This window comes from Homarus americanus, unplaced genomic scaffold, assembly GCF_018991925.1.
Source record: "Homarus americanus isolate GMGI-L3 unplaced genomic scaffold, GMGI_Hamer_2.0 scaffold40049, whole genome shotgun sequence".
NCBI classification, from domain to species: domain Eukaryota; kingdom Metazoa; phylum Arthropoda; class Malacostraca; order Decapoda; family Nephropidae; genus Homarus; species Homarus americanus.
Genome location: NW_024733291.1, coordinates 1 through 17500, shown reverse-complemented (window position 1 = coordinate 17500; position 17500 = coordinate 1). Strand labels below are relative to the sequence as shown.

General features: G+C 37.6%; 1 long non-coding RNA gene across 1 annotated transcript in view; it reads left to right on the top strand.

Annotated features, from left to right (window-relative positions):
- The window catches only part of LOC121869772, a 22793-nt gene extending 7532 nt beyond the window's left edge, over positions 1 to 15261 (top strand). Inside the window, exon 3 of the long non-coding RNA XR_006089582.1 lies at positions 14277 to 15261. This is a non-coding gene — a long non-coding RNA (uncharacterized LOC121869772). The remainder of the gene's footprint in view (positions 1 to 14276) is intronic.
- Positions 15262 to 17500: the final 2239 nt, after the last annotated feature.

The following is a 17500-nucleotide window of genomic DNA, read 5'->3' as shown; positions in this document are numbered from 1 at the left end:
TGAAGTAATTGAAGTACATTCAAATCGCGCGCCATTCAACTCGCTCGGTGTACCAAACACGGGACACCGCCCGCTCGTGCAACCTCACACACACACGCATAGCTCTCCCTCACTTAGTCAGTCTCGCTGTAACCACACTTGTGTTGACATCAGCATTGTAGTTGCAAAAATATTACATTTCCGTGAATGTATTATATCAAGCACAGTATGAATATAATATCATTGTAATATAACAGTATTTTAACCGAAAACTATTAAAAAAACAAGTATCATCTCTTGAAGATTGGAAGGTTAGGTGAAGTCTTTTGTTTTCGTCATGTATTTTATCCTATTTTACATTGAAATACATCACGTTTCAGCAAAATTACTATTTATTTCCAAGAATATATTCATTCAGGCGCAGTTTAGGTAAAATATACGTGTGATGTAACATTTTTTTAATTGAAAACGATTCGAAAAACACGTACCCTCTAGCCCTGTTCAAGGAGAGGACTGGGAGAAGCTGTTTGGTGCTGCTGATGGCAAGGAAAATGATTTGGATGGATTTTAATGAAAATATTCAGAAATATGGTATCGTAGTATTTATTCAAATCAATTAGGATAGAATATTATTGTAATATAACAGTAGTGACGATGTGGAGGAGGCGGAGGGATAGAGCGGGGTGGAGGTGACTGGCGGGAGCAGGGACGAGTGGAGGTGCCAGCCAGTACATTACGGGTGTATTAATTGTTTTTATAGCTATTTTTGCATTTTAATGTTAAATACTGTACATTACGTTTCAACAAAACTACCATTTATTTCTGAGAACATGGAAATGTAATATTTTTGCTGAAATGATGTACGTATTACAGTGGAAAGTGACGAAAGCAATGACTTTCGCTTTCTTTCGTTCAAAAGATGTTACCGTAGTCGCTTTTTGAATGGTTTTCAGTTGTGGGATTATAAGGCTAATGATAGGATAGAATATTATTGTAATACAGTACGAGTACAACAGTTTTTTAACTGAAAACCATTCGAAAAGCGATTACGGTAAAATATTTTGAACAACGAAAGAAAGCGAAAGTCTTTCGTCATGATTTTATCCCACTTCCCACTATAATATGTACGTCATTCCAGCAAAAATATTACATTTCCATATTTATTTCCGAGAATATATTCATTCAGTCACAGTTAAGGTAAAATATACTTGTGATGTAATATTTTAATGAAAATCCAGTATCGTAGTTTTCTCTTGGTTCAAATTTAATTAACAAAGATTGATGTTTCAAATGTAATGAACAAAAATTTATGTCCAGTATCTATAAATTAACTTTAATAAATGAATACTTTGTTTTACATCGTCCTGTGCTACCATACCATGGATTTGGCTACTTTGGGCTCGCAAGAGATCTGCCCTGGCAACTGTACCGACACTCACAGCTGGTGGTGTATTGGTGCATCGTTTCCATTGTTTACTGGTAGTTACTGGTAAATATTTTTCAACCTAACGAAACTATTACCCGTTTAGAGGTCGACCCCCAATTTTTGCCAAATAATTTGGTCTTAAAAACTCGAACTACACACACAGGTATATACGGTAAATAAGGACATGGGGGGGCCAGGGGTTATTTAGGGGGGGGGGGCAGCAATAGTATATGGATTTTTAACATTCACGGGTATCTCTGTTACCTAACCCTCGCGAATGTTAAAGGCCGACTGTACATAGAAAATCTAAAATGGGTGTCTCATTCTCTTCTCAACACCACAAAACTCAAATGAGCTTGTCAGCCATTTTAAAGTGAATTACAAAAAAAATTTTTGCCTGTGTACTGACGTTGGGACTTGAAAAAACGTAATTTGACAACATTTTGGAACGACTGAGGCAGGTCGTAAGTCGGGGAGGAGCTGTAGTAGGTATTACAAGAAATATTAATACTTTGACAATATTGTATATATTTTTAAGAGATGATTTAAAGGAAGGGAGTGTAGTCTTTGCTCGGATGGGTGGGGGTAAGTTCTTTCACACCGTGATATTTTATGGAGGTCTGGGACTGAGAGGAGCGCATGGGGGGTGGTCTTAGTAGCTCTGGGTGCCTTAAGTTGTATCTCTGATTATTTCGGAACTGGAAATAATTACTGTCAAGCAAGTGATTGATAGATTTGTAAACAAAGAGGGCACAGCAGTAGGTGTTAATATCTTTGAATTTTAACATTTTCAATTTAGCAAATTTTTCGTTTGCGTGATCTGTTTTTTCAAGTAGGTCATTGTCCGTACAACTCTCTTTTGTGCAGTAACCAGAGATTGTGTTTTTGAAGAGCCAGAAACCCCCTATAGTGTGTGACAGTGTATCAGGTGTTGGTAAACAAGATCATGATAGATTTCCTTCATTGCTGTGAGAGTGAGTGACTGTCGAGTGTGATACATGAAACCGCACTGTTTATTGACTTTACTGTGAATGGCTTGTATGTGGTTTCTCCAGTCAATTTTCTCATCAACAATAACTCCGAGGAATTTAGTATTTTGTTCGCGTTTGAGGACTGTATTACCAAGGTACAGGGGGTCCAAGTCTGGGGGTAAGTTTTTCCTCCTGTGAAAGATCGTATAGTGGGTTTTCTCAAGGTTTAAGGTCAGTTTATTACATATTACCCAGGTCCTGACTTTAGTCAAATCAGTGTTCATAGTTCTCATCAAGGAATGGAGGTCTGAGTTGCTGGCATAGAAATTACTATCGTCTGCAAATAAGTTGTATTTTATGAGTGTGCTGGCGTGGACTATGTCGTTTATGTACAACAAAAATAGTACTGGACCGAGAATGGTGAGGAAAGGTCTCTGTAGGATTCCTCCTTTGTTGTTGATAGTCTTGTCTAGGGCTATTTTAAAGCACAGTACTGTCTGTTCCTGCTGATTGGTTTACTAGTCTCTGTGTGAAGAAACATTTCGTTGTCATTCTGCATGATAATTTTGTAAGCTTAGAGTCATGCTCCATTGTATTGGTGCGTCAAATCTAAAAAGAATGGCCGGGATACATGTTTTCTATCCCTTTTAAAATTTTGAATGTGTATGAGTTGTGCCTTATTGTGTCTTGTCTGAAGGGTTGTTAGTCCTCAGGCCCTCAGTTTATTTGGATACCCGAGATGACATAGTTCAGGAATTATTTTAGTCACCATGTTGCACCTTTTCTAATGATGTTGGGTGTTTTTGAAGGTAGTGTTTACATGCCCTGTATTCTGTAATCCAGACTGGGACATACTTGAGGTCTGTACAGTTAAAGGAGCATTTTCATATCTTTGTATTTGAAGGCTATGCTTTATATTGTAATTCCCAAATCTTGATTTTTTTTTTTGTCACTATTGCCTCCACTTGTTCTGCCTCCATCAGTGACTGATCTATGACAACACCAATATCTTTCTCCTTATCGACAGTATCCAGGAAAGTGTTACTAACAGAATGGTGGTGATTTAGGTTATTGCATCCTACATGCAGAGTCTTGCATTTTGTGTTGTTAAAGGTCTTTTGCTAGTCTAAAGACCATTTGAACAGCTTGTGCAGATCTTTTTGCATGGTTGCTACATCGTCTTGTCTTGCAATCTTCCCAAATATCTTCATGTCATCCACAAACCTAACAATATGTCTTGATATAATTTCATCTGTCATTTATGTAGATCTCAACAGGTTGGATTCAAGAATAAAACTTTGTGCTATACTACTGAGAAATGTTTTCCATTCTGAATGTACTCCATTTATGACCACCCTTTGTGTCTTGTCATTGAACCTGTTGTTAATGCACTTCAAAATTTTGCCTATGATTCTATGTGGCTGGATTTTAGAGACTACCTTTGAATGTGGGACTTTGTCAAGTGCCCTTAAGTCCACGTATTACGCCCGAGATCAAAGGTTTGCTTGACCCCAAATAAGATAAAACAGCACACTTGCATCAGAAAACAGTCAGGATAAGTCAGTTCAGAGACTCCGTTTCACCACGGGTATCAAAATTTTGACAGTGACTGTACTACTCATCCACTGGTAGACCTTGGTCCATGTAATGTGTTACCATTTCAAGGAAATTGAATAAGTGTGTCAAACAGGATATTCTCTATGGAACCGTGTGATACATTGATCAGACTACTCGGTCAGGTGTTGGAAGATTGTGTCCTTCAGAATTTTCTCAAGAGTTTGTGTATATAGTGAGTTGACATAAAGCAAGGGTCAGGTGGTTGTGGGCCAGAGTTAATTTTTCCCTGATGTGGACTTTGTCCACCATTGCTACCTATGTTGTCAAGAGTATATCCAGAATGTTTTTTCTCTAGTAGGTTCCTTCATGTGTTATGTTTTGAAGGTCAAGGTATGCTCCTCAGCTTGTATGGTAAGAGTCACCCAGTCTACTGTCTGTTCTGGATGACATTGGAGTCTGTCCACTTCTCCCTGTGAGGTTGAGTCAGCCTTATAACACACACCTACTGTCACCTTGCTTTTTGTTCTCTGCTATTAGTTCACACCAAGTAGATTTGGATGATTTAATTTCATTCGCTCATCATTACTGGTTATTGTCAGGTGCTCCATGACACAGTAGTACACCACCACCTGTCCTTTCTGGATGGTGAGTGATAACCTGGTAAACACATCTTCTCAACCCCAGGATGACTGGCTGCTCTGTGTCCACCTATGCATTTAAGTCCAGTCTTATTAACTAGACTTGTGTCATTCTTGTTTCATTCAGGATTTTGTTCTCTCGGGGTTACTAGTATTACTTAAAGCTACACTTGTGATGTGCAACTCCTATACAGTATAAAGTCCCATATTTCTCACTGTCTCTCCTTCCCTCCTCCACCTCAGGTTCTTTATAATGCGATTGTCTTTGTGTTTGTTTATTTGCAATTGTTCTCGTGACATGTTATGTTAGTCAGCCCCAGGTGCCACGTTATCACTGTGTTGGAGTTGTCTTATTTATTGCTTTAGTTTCCTGTATCTTGTTCTTTATCCTCTACACTAGTAATACAGGTACACCACCAATTTTCCGGCACCTTTGGTTCCTGAGCCTTGCCGGACCATCCGTTTTGCCGGATTAACAGAGGTCATATATAATAATTAAGCAGTACACCTTTGAGCCACTTGGTATACACCCCTTCCCCCCCGGTATTTTTAAAGCACCATGGCTGCTAGAAACTCATCACTCTATCATGTTCAGTACTCTTACTGTCTTTCAATGTTTTTCTGATGCACACTTGCTTCTTGGAACCACTTTCTGCATAGAATCTCGTTACTTTTTCTCTTTGCTTCTTTATATCACACACAGTTGACGAACCAATACCATACTGATCACACACCCGTCGCACCGAAACACTACGGTCGAGTTTTCTCAAGAGTTCCACCTTATCTTGTATCGATGTGGACTGGTGTTTACGCTTTACACCACCACTGACACTTGTACTTGGCTTTGAAGCCATAGCTGGGGTTAAATATGTCCAAAACAAGCTGAGAATTACACAAAATCAAGAAGCTACCACCAGCAACTGCAGAATAAACAAAGCGAGCGCGGTTAACACGTAATGCCATCTGTGGGTAGCCCAGTAAACTAATGTGGAGGTCGCGGGAATTTTGTCCGGGTTAAAAGAGGTGCCGGACCATCCGTTGCCGGAAAATCGGTGGAGTACCTGTAATTAAGTCCCTAACTTGGTCTTTTTGTGTTTGTATATTAGTGTCAAAGTATTTATGTTTAGAGTACACCCACCTCTCGTTTTACGCGGGGGTCACGTTCTTGAAAACCACCGCTTAATTAAAAACTTCTTAAATTAAACATAAATTTCCCATAAGCATACATGTAAATGGTACAGGTTAAGGGAACCATCATATACCACACAGGGTACTAACAGTGCTCTCACTTAAACCAAGCATGCTGCCAACACACACATACTCCTCTCTGAAGGCTGGTGATCACATTTAATTTCACGTCCACTGTGATTGTTTTTCGTGCCTTTTTAGCTTTAGGCGTCCCAGAGGCAGATGGGTGTTTTACAGACATGGTCAATGGGGGAAACGGCGTTTAACACTAAAAAGGTACGTGATAAACACAATGCAAATTGGAGCACAGAGAAGTAGTAGTGCTGGTGTGAACTGAGAAAGTGATACCCGGGAAGCTTGCTGGACGTGGTCAAAGTTTTTGTACAGAATACTTCATTATCTTCACCATTAGAAGTAATTATCTTTATTGTTACATTATTGTAATTATTATTATTATTAATATAAAATTGTTGATGTTGATATGACTGCAACTTTATAGTCATAACTTACAAGTACCTCACCAGGCATCACACGCGACTCCACTGCCAGACGACCAGGTGAATACACGATGCAAATTTAAACTGTCTTGAGCGCGTTATTTAAAAAATAGGTGTGTTTAAATTAGCTTTTGGTATTAACTGAACAATCGCGTTGTTCCAAAAACGCTTAAATCAAACGCACGTAAAACGAGTTACCTGTATATAAAGTAAAAGAATAAAATCATTTTAACACCTGTGCTGAACTGATATTACCGCTCAGGAGTGCCACAAGAAACATGAAGATTAGTTATTACAGAAAAACAAAAAAATTTTAACCCAAAGTTGATTGTAAATACATAAATGCCTCTGTCTCATATTTTCTCTCTTAATTATATTAATAACTTTAAGCTTTGCATAAATCATTGTTTATCAATTTTGATACCTTACAAATACTACTTTCTTTTTTACTTTTTCTACTTGTGTGTTTCACTTCAGTTAATTAAACTTTTGTTTTGTTTAAGTAGTTTTGAAGAAAGCTACTTTATACAAATTTTAATTTGTACAAAGCAACAGTGTAGTACTGTACTTTATTTTAAGTAATACTTCCAGGTACTTTCTCCATCACTGTTTAAAGTGGATCTGAATTGAGCTGGACCTGATGTGAACTAGACTAAAGTGGGCTGGACGTGCAAGTGAATGAGATCTGAAGTTAACTGGACCTAAAGGACTAGATGGTAATTAATTACTATTTTCTGGTATTTTGAATATTAGGATGGTTCTACAGGCATTCCCCAGTTTATAAGAGAGTTCTGTTCCTGAAAAACCTTAAGTAAATCAGATAAATTTTCCCATAGACTTCCATTAAAAAAGCCGAGATACTTTTCTATAATGAAAATACTAACCCAAAATGTCTTAACCCTTAAGCCCCGGGTGACGTTCCAGAACGTCTGCCTATTTTCCCATGACACAGTAGTGAGAGTTAACACTGTGGTGTTAATAACTTTACTAAAGTGAGGATATTACTTCAATAATTATGTAAGAGATAAAATCACAAAGTAACTTCATGAAATTACCATTTACTGTATCTTAAAGTATAGTTCAAGTCCTAATGATCAAATTTTTATGTAAAAAATTGGGGTCAAACTATACATGCATAATATTTTTGAGGGGTTACAATTTATGCATTTCCATGGGTCATTTACAGTGAATGATAGTACCTGGTGCAGTATGCGCTTATGGTAGGTTAACCTTACCAGTAAGCTCCTTTATCCTGGGCTTGCCTACCTACCCCAAGATCCTATGTGGCTACAGGAAGAGCAGAACCTTTCACTATACAGTATATGCTGGTTTAAATATACAAATGCCTGATAGAATTGGTTTAGATATTTTTCTTTGCATCTGTTTAAATTACTGGGAGATTATCAACTTTCCCCACCTGTGAGCTGTATGCTATGTTATGGTCAGAGTGAGGGAAGATTGGACTAAAGTTAATTGAGAGGGAAGACTGCTGGAGACATAATTGAAGAGTATTACAGTGAGGGTGGGAAGGCTGGTGATATGAATTAAAACTATTCTCAAGTAATGTATATGTGGGAGAAACTTGACTAGAACATAAGACTTTACTGTACTGTAGCAGAAGAAGAGTGAGGAAACACCTTAGGATAGACTGAAGTTTTATACAAGCAAAGGAAGGATATGTGCCACTTAATCTGCACTGGATTATTTTTTTAATTTCTTCCACATCCTAGGTTATGGTTTCACTTCTTCAGAACTCAACCATAAAGAGAGTCACCTATCAACTGGAATCAACTGAATCTGACCATCTTTCCCCGACCTTTAGGACGGGGTCAGAAGTCTATTCTGGGAAGGATGTTTTTGGACCAGCATGCTTGTTTGTCCAGTGGTTCCAGGAGTCAGGATCCTCTTGAGGGAGAAACCTGGCCCTCAGACTTGGCATCAGCCAGGTTCAGGTGTAACGGGCCGAGTTTTCTCTTTTGATAATTTACCATTCAGATATTCTTTTCTGTTAGTATTCTATTTATTCATATACTTATATGTTCATTGTAGCATTCTTTCCAATGAGTATCCTGTTTTATATACTTATCCTTCTTCAATTCTTTACATATATACTTATTCTTATATATTCTTGTATGTTCTTTATCTCTATATACCTTATATTCTTATATATTCTTATATAAGTAACTCTTATGCTTCTCTGCTTATATTTTCCAAGTCAATGTTCTTTCTTTTCATTTTCTTTCATATATTATAATCTCTTCCATTTATTTTGTTCTAGTTATATTCTAAACCATGGATTAACCTGGGAAACCATGTCTTTCTTATTACCACACTTATTATACTTACAACGGTAGACCTGCCACCACCCAGGATTTTTCTATAATATAACATATCTTAGTTAACTGTTAGGTAGCGAGCTTCTAGGCTTGTGAGTTAGTTATTTTCTGAGAACCAATGTGGGAAAGGATAGAGTGGTGATATTCGTAGATTACTAATTCAATATTTATTAACACAGTGATTGGATAAGATGCATCTTAGATTCACTCAGACAAAACAGAACTGCAATTTATTTATTAAGTCATCAAACACTTCAAGAACTTATTACCTCATTAAATACCTCCAAATACTTATTACTTCAATCGACAATTGTGGTATTATCACTCTGCCAAATGATATTCAGTACTGGGTATACACCAGATATCACTGGACCCTCAGGTCTTACCTTACCAAGTAGCAAATTAACTCTTCACTTCTTGGTTATATCATTATACTCTCAGATTATCATTTCATGGTCACTACCAATGAATACATAGCACACTGGACAACTCCACAATTATCGCAACATACAATACCTCCTGTTAATTCTCAAGGAACAACATGGCACTTTTAACTCCTTTTCAGCCCTTCTACACCTACCTTTGCTTGTTTTCTGGCTCTTGCATACATCCTCCTGTCCTGCTCATCGCTTGACCCAACCTACGTCTTGAATTCTGAGTTTTCTTAACTTTATCGACCGCCTCATGGTTCATGTGTAGGGACCCCCTCATATTCCTAGAGGCACTGGGTTTGGTCTTGGGTATATATTTATAGATCAAATGGGTCACTTTACTAGTTATGATATTCAGCGTAGTGTATGTGTTCTTGTGCCTCAATGAGTTGGGCCAGTGGATTCCCCTCATCTCTTCCCTCATCCCATTGTAATTTCCCTTGTAATATTTGCACCTTGGCCTGGCCTTATCTTGAACTAGGTAACAGTTAAATCTGAATGACAACACTATGTGGTGACTGGTGCCAACTGGGGCAAGATGTTCCAGTTTGGCGACCATACCCTCCTCATTTGTTATGATGAGGTCTAGTGGCTTGGGTGTTTGCTCCCCTCTGTAATGTATCGGGTCTCTAACATGATGGAACAGCAAATTATCTCTCAGAGTTTCTAAAAAAAGAGTAACAGGGTTATTCAAGTCATTTCGGGTGAACTCGTTTTTCCAGTCTGTGTCGCCATAGTTAAAGTACACATGATATGGAGGTGGCTAGGGTTGAGCATTGCTGCAGTGTCTATTAAGGCTCTTAAGTTCCTTTGATTTAGTGGGCCACAGTTTGGGGATCTGTAGATACACCCGACGATAAGTAATTTAATTTTACACCATTTGGACTCTTCAAAAACATCCTCTCCCTGTACTCTCACCTGGCTGACTCTAAGGTCTTGCCTAGCCTAGATAACCACACCCCTCTTGCAAGTTTTTTGAGAAAGGATCGTAAATGAGTCATATCCAGCTATACTGAACTCGCATCCCTCTGGGTCGATTCTCCTGTTCTTGTACTAACAGGGGCCGGATACTCAAAAACATTTATGGGGATGTATGTCGTTGTGTACCCCGTAACTGGACATACAGTCTCAGATTGGCATACTCAAAACACAGATGGTATACTCAAAACAAATATTTGACATCGAACTCTGCAAGTTAAAGTGCGTAACTTACACCAGCTCCTGAGGTTGTGTAACACTCTCAACCCGGATGTAGTAGTGACTAATTCCCTATTGTATAAAAAATAATAATAATATATGTTGTAATGTTGACTTGGTTTATCATAGAATAATGAAGAAAATATTTTGTACACCAACATACTGAAATATAATATTTCACTTTGTCTTTTTGGTAACTTTTTTGTTGCCATAATAAGCGGCTTGAGTGTTTGTATTTGTCTCAGTTTGGAAGAGACGCATCTTTTGTCTTCTTACAAATTATAAAGTATTTTTTACCAAAACAGAAGGTTTGTATTGTTCACACTTAGGGTAAAAATATGTTTTATGACTGAGTAAACTTGCAGATAGAACTTATTAATGTTGTATAGCCGTAAATATCCCTCAGTAATGAAAGCCAATATGAGGTCAAGTGAACATTCCTGCCAAGACTTCACCTGTTTTTCTAATATTCAACCAATAGTCTTAGCCTATTTTCTTATGTATATGGCTTATGATAACATGAAAGGCTATAAATTTCCATAGGCTAGCCAAAATTAAACGATATTAGGCGTAACATGTGGGTTGCAATTAACTTGATTAATAGGGGCCTATATAACTCTTTTTCAGTCTTAGACAAATAAATGTTTAAACGTGGGGCCTACTTAATTTAGTTAAAACATGAGGATTATTTAAATAAGAAATTATACCAATAGGTTATAGGTTAGAGAGGTTTGGTTTGGTTATGTTATGGTATGTTAGGTTAGGTTAGAGAATGTGTACATGGTTTTTTGGTGAGTGTCAGGCCGTCAGTGAGACACTTTGTCTAGCAGCTACCTTAGGCCTAGTTCCAGACTTTCAACATTATCATGGGTACAGTAGAGTATTAATTTAAGAAAATTTACGGCTAAGCCGATATAATTTCAGGTTTTAAATTGTTGTTTTTTGTATGAACTTGAAGACAATTCAGACCAAATGTCCCCAACATTGAAAGGAAAACACCAGGGTCTAGGCTAAATGAGTAATTTAAGAGAAGTGATTTGTCATTTAGGTTCGGCAAAGCTATGTTATCAATAACCAATTTATTTGAATTTGCCCAGAATAGTGTATACTTCAGCCTCACTGAAATTAGGCCGTCTCTTCTTGGCTGGTGGTCCTTCCATGTTTACAAAATAATAATATGTGCGTCGCTCTCAGCTGATTTCTCCTTCTCATGTGATTGGTTGATGATTTTGTTAACTGAGCGCTGATTGGCCAACTAGCTCCTGCACTGACATCTACCTTCCGACAAGAGAACTTAATTTACAGGGTAAACACTAGAGTTATGAATACTTACGAAAGGCTTACGGAACTGTAATTAAATTTTGAGTATGCTAAATTTACGGTACTGTAAAGATTCGACAATATATGGTACTGTATCATGCTAAAAGACGTAACTTATGAGGTGTTTTGAGTATCCGGCCCCAGTTCTACAACTCCTACAATATCTGGTTGGTGTACCTTCAGTAGTGTTTCAAACTCCTCTCTCTTATCAAGAAACATGTCAGAATTAGTGTACATAACATTCGAGCCAGAATTTGTTCTCGGTAATGTGTCTGCTCTTAGTAGCAACACCCCCCCCATTCTCAAAAGCTGCAGCATTTGCTAAGTACACTGTATGTCATTGTTTACACCGTGCTCGCCTCCTCCCGGGTGGGGGGTAGAGCGGGTGGAGGGTGCGCTGTTGACACACTTGCTTCCACTACCCTCTCCCCGTTCCTCCTCGACTCATCCCTTCTCTGCTTCAAGCCCTGCAGGAGCTTCCTGTGCTGTTCCCTCTGTATTACCGTGCATTCTGGGTGAATGAATACACTCCAAGATGCCTCGCTCCTTGCTAAGTTTTTTGCCTGCCGAATAACCTTCCATTTCTCCTCCTCACTCACTATTGTGATCCTGAGGGGACCAGGCTTATCTCCCTGCTGTTGTCCCAGCCTCCTCACATCCTGGAGGGTTGATGGTATTTTCAGAACCTCTGTACAAATATTCTTAAACTACATCTTATCGTGTGTTATCTTACTCTAAGTTCCCTCCGCCTGGCTCTCAGGGACTCCAAAAACTATTACATTGTTCCTGCGCTGGAAACGTTCCAGTTGTTCCCCCTCTCCCCTAACAGTAGGTCCGTTAATTTCCATTTCTTCGACACACTGCTTCAGGGTTCCTAGCTGCTGTAAAACCTGTTCTGATCCTAAATTACTCTCCGCCACCTCCAGTAGCCCTGCTAATGCCTCGGCATAATTTCTCTTAACAACTACCTCCATTATATCGGCTACTTCCTCAGTCTTAGCAAGGATCTCTTTCCCAACTTGTCGTAGTTTGGCAACCAGCAAGGCTCTAGCGTCATCTATTTTCGTCCTTGGGGAACTCGTTCCCCTTTGGCTTGCAATCGCCTCTTTCACCTTGACTATGCAGTCAGGGCAATACCAGCAACAGCCTTCATGCTTTACAGCAGCTTGCATCGTCCTAAATGTTGCATTAGTCAGGCCTGTATCATCCATATCTGTTATCCCCTTCGTTAATCTCATATCATACTCATGGTTGTTGTTGGGGGTGGGGGGGGGGTGCAGAATGTGTATAGATCTACATTTATTTAAGAATAAAGAAAAAAAACAGTACTTAGCTGCCCTCTGCTGGTTTTATCCTCCCCTGTTGCCTTTAGGGTTGTCTTCTCTTATTTTTTTTTTTAGTTCACTTCTGCAATTTGTCAGTATTTACGTGCTATCTCTATGTACACTGCATTTTGCTATGACTAATGGATTTTATACACCCTTTCAGTCCTTAAGAAACCCAGAAAAATAAAATAAATCTTTCTTTGGGGCAGTAATAGAATGCCTTTTAGGATAGCCAAACTTGTTGATTATATTTTTATTTTTTTATTTTAACTATTATTTCCTTATACTACAGTACTTTCTTTTCCCGTTCTCGTCTATATCTGTTGGTGCTATCACTGTGTACACTGTATCTCCCTGTGAATGGTGTATTGTAGGCACAGTTTCAGTCCGTGAGAAAACGCACAAACAAAATTTTTGACCAAATATACTTTTCTCTCAGAATTGGAATTTAAGAGGTTTAACTAATTAGGTACATCCAAAATAACACACACACACACACACCTAAATCTCACCTTGGAAACCCATAGCTGGCGAGTAATTAACATTGTGAACCTTGATATTTTTTTAATTACCAGTTGGGATCAGGAGACTTTATGGAGAGATGAGTGATCCAGAGGCCATTAGCCTGGTCCAGGGGTCAGCAGTCTGTTGGTCTTAGGACCAGTATTAATCTGGTCTAGGGACCCCCTTTATTTTTCTAAGTTAGTGTAATGTCTGAAATGTTTAGCCTAATTATAGGTCAAGGATAAGTTGTCATAATTTATTTAGTATGGATCAGGAAGCTAAATTTAGGACTGTAGTTAGCCTGATTAAAACTGCACAGCTTGTTACCTCAAAATACTATGTGCTGTGGGTATGTGTGGCTTCCCTCACAGGTTCACTGTCAAATCTCTCATCTGGAAGTTTTTGACCAGAGAACTGGAAGAGAATTCTCTCTGGAGGAAAGAACTTCAGATGACCCTTACCTCTTAGCTCAGAGATCAGGTTATTTTGCTAGGAGGTGCCTTTTGCTTGGACCAGCATTAGTTGTGCAGAGAGGTGCTGGTAGCCTATGGGATGGTCGTGCACCAACTAGTGTTTAATAAAGTCATCATACAAGTTTATATTTGTTCATCGTGCACTACAAATACACAATGTAAGTCTACTAAACCAAGGATAATTTAGGAAGGACATCCAAAGATTATTTCCATTAAAGTATGGGATAAATAAATCATTAGTTAGTCATTAAAATTACCATCCAAGTTCACATTGGCTCTTGTGTTGTGAAGGTGTAAATATTAACTAACTCCTTGTAATTCTGCACTAATACACTTGTCACATACATACATACACACCATTGTTAAGTATTTTATCTAAGTGCCATACATATGGTGTATCTTGATATTTCTGCAATAAGTTGTACTTGACACAGGAGGAGACGTCTGGTCCTGCAGCAACACAGCACAGCACCTTATATCACGGCTCCTGTACAGAAGAAAACTTATCTACTGATTCTTGGCAGATTATGTTACCATTTGAGGTGAACTGAAGCCTTGATGTAATAGTGATTGACGACTACAGTACAGGAGGAGAGAGAGTGTTATCTGGCATTGGTAATAGAATAGTTAGCACCTGTGTGTTAGTAACTTACAGGGTTCAGTTTAACACAGATAAGGCTCATCATATATTTTAATAAAGTACAGGTATCCCCCAAGATACTTACAGTATGTCCAATAAATGAACAATCATTATTACAAAAATATCAGTTTGACTTTTAACAAATTCCCCTCAGTCACATAGTCAGTATAGCCCAGTGGTGCATTGGCACTATTGCAGAATGTTGGTTGTGTTTAATGTATTAATTATTTTACAAGAATTGTATTGGTGAAAACCCACCAGTTGACTGATTTTTCCCTCCCAGAACATAATGCAAGAGTTCTACCATTCAATATGTTTTTTAACTTAGAACCCTTAGTGCTATACAGTATGTTAGAGGATACCTGTACATATAAATTAATGTACAGTACTGTAGGTTCACCTGTTGGGGAAGTGAAGGTAGTGTTAATCACAAGGTTCAGTATACAGTATCTACACTGCCCTTAATGGACCATCATGCTTGTGTGGATTAACCAAACACTACTTAACAAAGTTCATTTAAGTTGTAGTGGAAAAATAATTAATTTGCAGAACTTGACATGAAGTATTTATGAAAAATTGTTCAATGTGTACATAATGTGAGGTGCCTGGTGGAAGAGTGATGTATGTGCCAAGACCACAAGCAAGGTTAAAGTTTGTTTACACTGTATCCCACCACACTTATAGTTTTATACTGTATATCCTCTGGCAACTGTTGAAACAAACATCTTGCTTGACCACTAACTCGCTTCCACCGAGTGCCTCATACATTTGTGTTTTTCACAACTTATTGTACTATATTGTATTGTACTATATTATATTGTACTGTACAATATTGTATTGTACTGTACTATATTACTGTATATTGTATTGTACTTTACTATATTGTATTGTACTGTACTATATTGTATTGTACTGTACTATATTATATTGTACTGTACTATATTGTATTGTACTGCACTGTACTGTACTATAATGTAGTGTACTGTGTTTTATTGTACTGTATAGTACTATATTGTACTGTATTGTATTATATTATACTGTACTATATTGTTTTGTACTGTACTATATTGTATTGTACTGTCCTATATTATACTATATTCTATTTTACTGTACTATATTGTATTGTAATGTGCTATATTGTACTGTACTATATTGTAATGTGCTATGCTGTACTGTATTGCACTATACTATATATTATTGTACTGTACTATGTTGTATTGTACTGTACTATATTCTATTGTACTGTACTATATTCTATTGTACTGTACTATATTATACTGTACTGTTCTATATTGTTTTGTAGTATATTGTATTGTACTGTACTTTATTGTATTGTACTGTACTATATTTTATTGTACTATATTCTATTGTAATGTATTGTACTATGCTATGCTGTACTATATTTTATTGTACTGTACTATACTGTATTGTAATGTACTGCACTACAGCTACTCCTTGACTTACGAGAGGGTTAGGGACCCAAATCCAGGTCGAAAATGCGAAGATACGTAGAAAATCTAAAATGGGTTTCTCTCTTTCTTCTCAGCACCACAAAACTCTCATCTTAAAGCATGCCAACTATTTTGAAGGGAATTACAAACGAAAAATTTTTCAGTACACAGCACAATCATCTTTAAGCATGCCAACTATTTTGAAGGGAATTACAAACGAAAATTTTTTCAGTACACAGCACACAATCACTAAAGTCGGGACTCGAAAATACGTAATTTGAAAAAAAATTTGGTACGACCGAGGCGGTCGTATGTCCAGTAGGTCGTAATTTGAGGAGTAGCTGTATATTGTAGCCTTGAACTGTACCAACTATACAGTCCTGGGTGCCAGAATTGTGCATTTTATGTACCAAGGCTATATAGTCTTGCATGCCTAGAAGTGCTCATTTTGTGTACCTACAGTAGACTGTATAGCCTTGGTGCACTTTTACTAATACTACTTTTTTTTTCTTCACCTTTCTAGTTTTTTGTTTCACTTCAGTTAATTAAATTATTATTAAAGTAGTTTTGAAGAAGATTACAGGGGGTCCCCAATTTACGAACAGGTTCCTTTCCTGACGGCATTCTTTTTCGGATTTGTACTTAAGTCGGAACATGCGCCATGAGCATACCATACTTACAGAACAATGTTTAAAATCACACTATATCACAGTCTAAGTCATTATATACATCTAAAATCACTTAATTTAAAACAAAAAAGAAATAGATTGACAATACAGTAAATGGAAGTAAAAAATGTCATTTGATGATATATTGTAAATTTCATATTTAACACCGTTCATATCGGCAGGGACTCCCTGTACTTTCTACAAGTTTTAATTTTTACATAGTAACAGTGCAGTACTTTGTCTTAAGTAATATTTTCATATACTTTCTCCCCCACTGGCTAAAATGGACCTGAATTGAGCTGGACCTGCAGTGAACTGGACTGTAATTACTATCTGGTATTTTACTTAATATTTTCTGGTACTTTTAATATTAGAAAGGTTCTACAGATATCCCTCAGTTTATAAAAGTTTTGTTCCTGAGAAACCTTTAGTAAATCACATCAATACTTCCATAGACTCCCATTATAAAAGCCAAGATACTTTTCTGTGATGAAAATACTTCCCCCAAATGAGGAGCTCTACTGATGAATGAGTTATGTTCTGGAGGTTTGTTTGTGAAACCACCTTTACTCATGTAGATGTACAGTACAGTGGCCTGTAAGTTGACCTTTGAAGCTCCAATTTGTTTTCTTAAAACTAGGAGTCGTCTTATACAACGTCGATCTCTAAATACGCTCCACCACTAGCACCAGATTTTCACTTTGCTGTACCGGCAGGTCTCGGTCACATAATTTCCAGCACTCGTAAATAAGTTTTACCTAACTAGCATTTTTCCAGAAGAGTAAATGTTACTGAACTCTGCTTAAGTTTAGTGTTTACACTAGTCACATTATGGGTGTCCCTACACACACCGACACCTTTCAAAATATCTTTCGATGTTAACTGCGATTTTTTACAAA